The sequence below is a fragment of the Equus przewalskii genome, chromosome 4 (assembly GCF_037783145.1).
Source record: "Equus przewalskii isolate Varuska chromosome 4, EquPr2, whole genome shotgun sequence".
NCBI lineage: Eukaryota > Metazoa > Chordata > Mammalia > Perissodactyla > Equidae > Equus > Equus przewalskii.
The window spans coordinates 9,321,322-9,329,605 of record NC_091834.1 but is presented as its reverse complement, the minus strand read 5'-3'; the positions used below and the strand labels follow the sequence as shown (position 1 = coordinate 9,329,605).

The 8,284-nt window shown below is 45.2% G+C and overlaps 1 long non-coding RNA gene across 1 annotated transcript; it reads left to right on the top strand.

Moving 5' to 3' along the window:
- The first annotated feature begins 4,159 nt into the window (after nt 1–4,159).
- Nucleotides 4,160–5,901, top strand: LOC139082754 (uncharacterized). The gene is made up of 2 exons (XR_011538959.1): nt 4,160–4,569; nt 4,686–5,901. It is a non-coding gene; the product is annotated as an uncharacterized lncRNA (long non-coding RNA).
- The last annotated feature ends 2,383 nt before the right edge of the window (nt 5,902–8,284 follow it).

The following is an 8,284-nucleotide window of genomic DNA, read 5'->3' as shown; positions in this document are numbered from 1 at the left end:
GCTGCTGCTGTCTGGGAAGCTGCAGGGCGGCACAGAGCAGCACAGGGCCCGGGGACAGGAACCGGGCCCCTTTGTCCACCTAGTGTGGCTTCCTCTCTCCTCCACTGTCAACTCCTATTTTAGTTCCCTGCAATGAGGATGATGTGCATTAGAGTCACTGCTTCCCATCCATGTCCCAGCCCAGACTGACTGTATGAAGATGTTGTTTACTGAAAGCTGCTGTTAATCTTCTACGGAAAGAACACAGATTGTATAATTCAGCATGGTGCAAAAAAGACCAGGTAGCCTTCTACTTTGCTGTACACAGGATCACTAGGAGTTAGTGTTGGCTCCAAGGTACCAACAACAAATGTATCTACCTCTCTGTCTACCTATCTACGTATCTGTCTGTCTGTCTATCTATCTATATATCTATCTACCTACCTACCAACCTATCCTATTCCATAAAAATTCTGTATTACAAAGCCCCAAAACTTAGTGGCTTAAAACAAAATCACTTATTAATTCTCACAGTCTCATTGATCGGCTAGGCTGTTCTGCTGATCTGGGTCAGGCCCAGCTGATCTCAGTAGGACTCGGTCATATGCTGGTCAGCTGATGGGTTAGCTGGTCGAGGCAGCCTGGGTGGAATGAATCAGCTCTGTTCCACGTACTATTTCATCCTCCAGGAGGCCAGCCTGGATTTGTTCTCACGACAATGGTGTGGATCCAAGAGAGCTTGCTGAAGTGCATTAGGCCTCGTGAGGTCTAGATTCAGAACTGGAACCCAATACCTTTCTCTTATTCCAAAATGGGGAAATAAAATACACCTCTTGATTGAACAGAAGTGAATTCACACTGCAAGGCGTGAGCTCCAGGCTAGAAAATTTGCACACAGCACATTTGGCCCTGTGTCTCTCATTGAATGCAACTATAACCCCTGACTCTGAGGTCTCTGAGCATGGAGAGAATCCTAGCATCTTTATCCTCTCCCTGCTTGGTCCAGAAGGTAGACACAGTTGCAGGAAATGCACAGCAGAGCAAGTATGCTAAAGCCCTGCTTATCTGACAAGAGGATGGGAAGAGGGACCCCTGTGAATTGGAAAGTGTTGTAGAGATTGCAGAGAGGAGAGATTTTAAGAAAGAAATCTCATACAATAGTGTTTGAACAACTGGGTTTACCCCCTAGCTGCACAGGCATAGATATGACCCTAAACACCCTAACCCTAACCCTACCATTGGCTTTGAAAACTGATCAAGGGGTAAACCACGGCCCGGGTCCTAGACTGGCCACTGGGTGGTGCTCACACAGGGCGGATCTGAGTAGCACTGCTAAGGCTTTGAAAGCTGTGCTGATGGGAACTGCCCACCAAAAGCAGGTGGGAACTTGCAACCCCTAACTGGGTCAATTATCTGAGAAACAAAACACTCAGCATTCCCTATGGGGAATGTACGCACTGCCTAGAGCCCCTAACATAGCATTCAAAATGTGCAGGATACAATCCAAAATTACTCAATATATGGAGAACCAGAGAAACCTCACTATCTCAAAATGAAAAACCCAGTTACCAGATGCCAACCATGAAATGTCATAGATGTTGGAATAAGGGAGAATTTAAAGTAGGTGTTTTGACCATGGGAAGAAAGGGAAAGAGAGGTAGAGATAGAGATAGAATGTAACATAGATAAGAGAGATAGAAAAAGAGAAAGAGAAAAAGAAGAGTAGTAGAGATAGGCAGATAGAGAGATACAGAGGGAGAGATATATAGAGAGAAGCAGAGAGATAGTAAGAAAGAAGAGAGATAAAGAGAGATAGAGAAGGAGAATGAGACAGAGCTGGAAAGGGAGATAGAGATAAAAGCAGAGAGGGATGGAGAACAACAGGAAACAGAAAAAGAAAGGGTGTGGACCTAGAGATCAAGCGATGGAGGGGGGGAGGGACCAGCCCAGTGGCCCATTGGTTAAGTTTGCATGTTCCACTTCTCAGTGGCCCAGGGTTCGCTGGTTCGGATCCCGGGTGCGGACATGGCACTGCTTCACAAGCTATGCTGTGGTAGGCATCCCACATATAAAGTTGAGGAAGATGGGTACGGATGTTAGTTCAGCACCAGGCTTCCTCAGCAAAAAGAGCAGGATTGGCAGTAGTTATCTCAGGGCTAATCTTCCTTAAAAAAATAAAGAGGTGAGGGACATGAAGAGTGATGGAGACAGCAAGGGGGAGACAGAGACATAGAATGGTGGAGAGAGAGCCAGTGCAGGAGGCAGAGCTGCACAGCCATTGATGGTGGTCATCTAGTCCAAGACATCGTTAGGGTTGCAGGATGGTAATTTCCTAATTTAATACTTCTCCTCCATGTATGGTTGTAATACATCCATAAAGAAGAACTTTCATTCATAAGCTTGTGGTATCCTGAAGTACAATTTGTAGAGAAATGCAGAGGTAATATCTTTTCTTTCTTTATTTCTGTTTTTTTGTTTTGTTTTGTTTCTGTTCTCTTAGTGAGAAGTGGTATTTGATGCCACACTATGGATGGGAAGAGAGCTCATTACTTCTGTTTGTTATTGCTTCCTATTTTTCAGTAGATAGCTACCAAAATAAGTACTTTAGGGAAAAAAAGATTCAAATTATAGATCATAAGGTTTTTACTAAACTTCAAAATTTTATATTTGTATTTTCCTTCATACTGAAATCTTGACTCTGTTAGGAATCAAGTTAGGTATCAACATAAATTTATAAAAACATAAATATAAAAATCTTGTAACAACCACTAACAATAGATAATGCAATTTAAGATTTCTTTTTCCTCTTTCTTTCTCCCCTCCATCCTTCCTTCCTCCCTTTCTCTCTCGCTCTCTCAGGATACATTATGTTCTATGAATATATTCTGGTGCCAACAGTGCCCTTTTTTCATTACTTTAGCTCTATATTTCCTTTTAAATTCTGGTGGGGTAGTTTTATTTTATTACTGTTTTAAGAATATTCTATTGACTCTAGTGTGAAGGCATTTTCTCCTCTCTTAGCTGTAAACCATGATTCTGTCCAGCAGGCATGTGCTGGGACTCCGCAGCACCGAGCTGCTTCCTCCATAGGGACCTGGAACGTTCTCTTGCAGAGTTGCTGCTGCGACACCTCATGTCCCTGCATGTGTGGTCCCCGAGGCAGAAGGAAGAGCAGCCCAAGTCCCCTCCCTTCCTCCTTTCCCAGCTGTCTGTTAGGACGGCAGAAAATGAACCACCTGAGAGAGAGGCCGGAACAATGATGGAGAGGGGCATTTTTCTACATTCTACTATGAATACTGTAAACATGTATCCAGACACATTATTAAAAGTGGGGGTGAAATCTCTGTATGTACTTTTCAGTTCTCCCATGATTTCACTATACTTGTTTGATTGCTTATCTGACCATCTGTGAATCCAAGTAAATTGCAGATATGGCTACACTTCCTGAGGGGAGGGCTGCCTGATAAAACACAGGATGCCCAAGGAAATCTGAATTGCAAATAAACACATAATTTTTTAGTTTAAGTGTGTCCAAAATATTGACTAGCACTCTTCACTTTTTTCCCCTAAATTTAGCAACCCTATATTGAGCAGATTTATTACTTGAGGATGAACAGAATCCTCTAACAAACTGATTTGCTGTACGCACACACACACCCACACACATACATATCCTTTGACTTCCAGGAAAGTCAAATGTAGATGAATATGACCAATGCTAATTTCTGTTTTCTTTCTTTCTTTTCTTTTTTCTTTTTCTTTCTTTCTTATATTTTTGGTGAGGAAGACTGGCCCTGAGCTGACATCTGTGGCAAACTTCCTCTATTTTTTGTATGTGAGTTTCCTCCACAGCATGGCATGAGGAGTGGTGCAGAGGTCTGTGTCCCAGATCCAAACCTCAGGCCACCAAAGAAGAAGGCAGTAACTTAACCACTACGCCACTGGGCTTGTCTCCCCTAATTTCTTTTACTAAAGTCAGTTCAGTGCTCTCAGCTATGCTGTCGGTGCCTCAAATTTTACTGACTTATGTGAAAGGAAGGCAGTTCAGGATGAGCACACAGAAGCTGCATTGCAGGTCAAGCCCATGGCAACAGCATGAACACTGAACCCTGAGTTGCAGGGAAGTCCCCAGACTCAGGACCTCTCCCTGCACCAGGGAGCACGGAGCTGCATCCATGGCTCTCCTGCCCCCTCCATGGGCTCAGGCTGTCCCTCCCTCTGCTCTGGGCTCTCAGGGCTCCTGGCTCCTCCTCTTCTGCAGAGGGCCTGCTCTCAGCCTGCCCCAGTAGGCTCTCAGGAAATAGGCTGTGCAGAGAGGCAGGGCTCCTCCCCAGGCCTCCCCCAGCCCCACCCACTCTGGGTCATCAGCTGGGTGGTCTTCTAGGAGAGCCCCTCAGTCACTGCCCGCCTGTGACAGCTGTCCAGAGCTGGCTCTGGTCCCTCCTTGTGTCCTGGGCTCCCTGTCTTTTGAGCCGGACTGGAGTGTGAGAGGGTGTCTGCCCTTCCTGTCGTCTGTCCCTTTCCTTCTAAGGCCCGAGGAGGAAGGCATGCTGTGGGCTCTCACCGTCCTTCTAGCTTTCCTGGCTCCTGGTAAGTGTGCTGCCTCCATGCTCCCAGGATTCTTCTCTTTTTTGGGGGTATTGGGAGGCCATGCTGAGGAATTCCTATTAGCTCTTCCTCATTACTTTTTGTTGTTCCCATTGCAGCCACTCAGGTATCTTCCAACTTGGAAGGAACACAGATGTCAGTCACCAGACAGCCTGGATCATCTGTTGTAATCACTTGTGATATTAAACAAAGCAGTGACTATGTCCACTGGTACCGATACCAGGAGGGGATGGCCCCACAACGCCTTCTCTACTACCAGCTCTCTAGCTCAAAGGTTGTGGTGGACTCAGCATTCAGTTCGTGGAAATATCATGCTTCTAAAGACACAGGGGGGACCTATAAACTTTTAATCAAATTTCTGGATGAAAGTGATTCTGCTGTGTATTACTGCGCTGTCTGGGAGAGGCACAGTGATTCAGACTTCCCCCATCCTGCACTGAAAATTTTGCTTGTGGCTGACAAGAGCAGCCTTGACACCCAGGATAGACCAGCCCCCGCATCCCTTCCTGCCTTGACTTCACTGTGCTCTGATCACAAGAGATCCTGAGCTCAGTGGCCAATTCCCACCCTTATAGCCCACTGGCCTGCCCCCTACTTCAAAGAGACATGGCACATTCTGAAAGACCCACCTCCTATCCCCAGGCCTTAGACAAGCAGTCTGCAGACAGCACGTTCTTTCAGCTCTCCTAGTAGCTGGTAGAGTCCATTCAATCTGCTTCTGGGGACAGACAAGTTCACCTAGAGTTTATGTGTTCGGGGAGACATTTAGGAGAGCATTATGGGAAGGCTAGTGGTACCTAATCATTTATCCAATCATTATCCAGAGAAAATGGCTGGAAAAGGCGCTCCCACCTTACTCAGGAGAATGAGAAATGACGGAATGAAGACTTTGTGCTTCATTTAGCTTTTGGACAAACTGATATTTCCCTCCTCATAACCAACCATGGCACTTTTGAGACAGTGAAAGTGTAGGAATAAAGTGATTATTGTAGAGATGCCAACCATTGTGTTCTACTCACAGCTTCTTTTGAAGTTCAGCCACAGCCAGAACTGTTATGTCCTAAACAAGTGAGGCCAAAATTCCCTTCACCCCTCTTCCAACACTGACACGGCTAAGTCCTAAACTGGAATGAGTCTATCAGGTTTTTTTCCCCTAAATAATTAGATTTAAGGGGCATTTGTGGTAAGGAGTCAGACGTGAATGGTACATATTTGAACTCAAAAGTCATATAGGAAAGTGTTGTGACTACCATATTGGTCCAGGTTTAAGGATGTAAAGCTAATACTGAAGTACAGAAATGCCAGATTCACCTATGTATGGTGTCTTGTCTATTGGATGCTCCGACTTTCTGCCAGAACTCTTAGCCTTGGCGCTAGCTTAGAGTTTAACCTTCTAGAACAGTGTTTCTCAAACTGTGGTCCAGGGACCGCCTGCATCAAAAGCACCGGGGAGGTTTGAACAAAAGTGCAGGTTCTGGGTAACACTCAACAAAATATGTCAGAATCTTGGGATGAAGGCTGAAAATGTGTAGTTTTCAATGCCCTCTGCACTGGTTTTTATTCAGATTGATTTGTAAGAACTGATGTCCCAGCGGGAAGAGATAGGGTGACCTGTCTCCCTCTCAAATGGGCAGGTTCCCAGCCTGGCATAAGAATGCATTCTAGAAAGGTGCCCCTGGGCTTCCTCCCAACACACAAACCCCTCTGTCTTATCACACCCTGGATGCTGCTGCCCTAACAAGTCATAACATTTCTCCAGGAAAATCCCACCAGAACCACACGTGGAAACTCCAGTCCCTTCTCACTGCTGTGACCCCAGGCAAGAAGAATTCTATGCACAATGAACCAGCTGTAACTTGCTTGCTGCATCAGGGACCAATATTTCAAGTATTTTTCAGCTTTATGAAAGTTTACCCCTTATCTTGAAGCATAAACCGATCCTCATTTATATTTTTCTAATAGTGTTAGGCTTTGTTCTGCACATTTATTTCTTTGATCTGCTTTGAATTGAATTTTTGTGTATGGGGGTAAGGTAGGAATCCGAATGTGGAGATCCAATTTCTCCCCCAAAGTATTGACTAATCCATCATTTCTCCCCCTGTTCTTCATCGCCACCCCTGTGATAACTAAGGGTCCAGAGGCTCACACAGCCCTTCCTGCTCTCTCTCTTCTTTTCACTGTATGTGTCCACTTACATGTTACAGTTTCCCTAAGGAAACATCTAGAGGTGTGGGATGGAGATGGACCTGCAATTTCCTCCTGTCATCCATTCTCCCATTTCTTCAAGATAATTAAAGCCAAGAATTGAAAGAGATTCATCAGGGAGAGTAGGTAAAATAAGAAGAGAAATCTGTAAAAAGCTACTTTTGGTGGATTGGGGAAAAGTAGTCTGTAAAAACACCCTAGGAGAGATAGAATGTAACCTGAACCTTAAACAGAAGCAAACAAACCAGAACGTATAATTCAGGTCCCTGAAGGTGTCAATACCACTCTAAGCTGTAGGGTGTGGGTATCTGAACAGATGGAGGCAGACTGATGAACCAAACTCTCCAGCTGGTTGCACAAGTTCTCTGTGGGCCTAATGATATGTAATGCAGCCCAGACCACCCTCCATTCTTTTCACTAACTCTGGCCTGACTACTCACTGGGGTTATGAGGATTTATTCTGTGACAGGCAGTGGGAGAAATGAGAGAGCACCGAGATCACAGCATTACTTCATAGCCATCTCTGCATTAGACAGCTCTTCATGGTTGGTGCCATATCATTGCATCTTTATTCCACCCAAAGAACTTCCCACAAAGTTCCCACATGACGGGAGCTTCATGAACACTTTTTAGATAAACGAGTCCTCTCGGAGTTCTACGGTGGCCATCTGTACTATGTGGACTGATCTAAGGTGGAGGACCTTGCTCTGCTGTCTTCACATAGAGTGGAGGTGCTAACAGTGGTGAGGACGCTCCTTCACAATGAGTCAGGCGAGCCATGTTCACTGTCCGCAATGGGAGGTTTGACGTGGTGGACTCAGCCAAGCCATAGTGGTCTCGAACTCTTCTCAGCAGGGGTTGCAGGCTGCCCTGGAGGAGAGGACAGTTCATTCAGACATGCTGCCACTCATCCAAGCATTACCTCTCACAGTCCTTGGAGCTTGTAAGTTGTTTTCCTCCAAATTCCATTAGACAGACATTCTCTAATTTGGTAATTTTCTAAAATTTCTAAGTTTATGCTCATTCCTCTTCTCCTTCCTTTATATTTCAGTGTGTGTATGGTTCAGGTCATCTAGAACAACCTAGACTTTCTAGTACTAAAGAGCTGTCAAAAACAACCAACCTGGAATGTGTGTTATCTGCTGTAACAATTTCTACGATGTCCATATCCTGGTGTCAGGAAAGCCCTGGTCAAGCCCTGCTGCCCCTGCTGCACATTTCATCTGACAACACTGTCAGGATGGAGTCAGGTGTTCCAAGGGGCAAATGTGAGGTAGACAAGATACCTGAAACTTCTACCATCACCATTCACAGTGTAGGGAAAGAAGACTCAGCCACCTACTGTTGTGCCTTCTGGTTGTTGCACAGAGGCAGACGTTAGAGCCATGTCAGTCAGCAAAAGTTCAGTGTTTTTTCATTCACTGTTATGACGTTGGAAAGCACAGTGACCACCTGTATGCTTTTATGCAGCTTTCTAGATAAATGTTCCTGT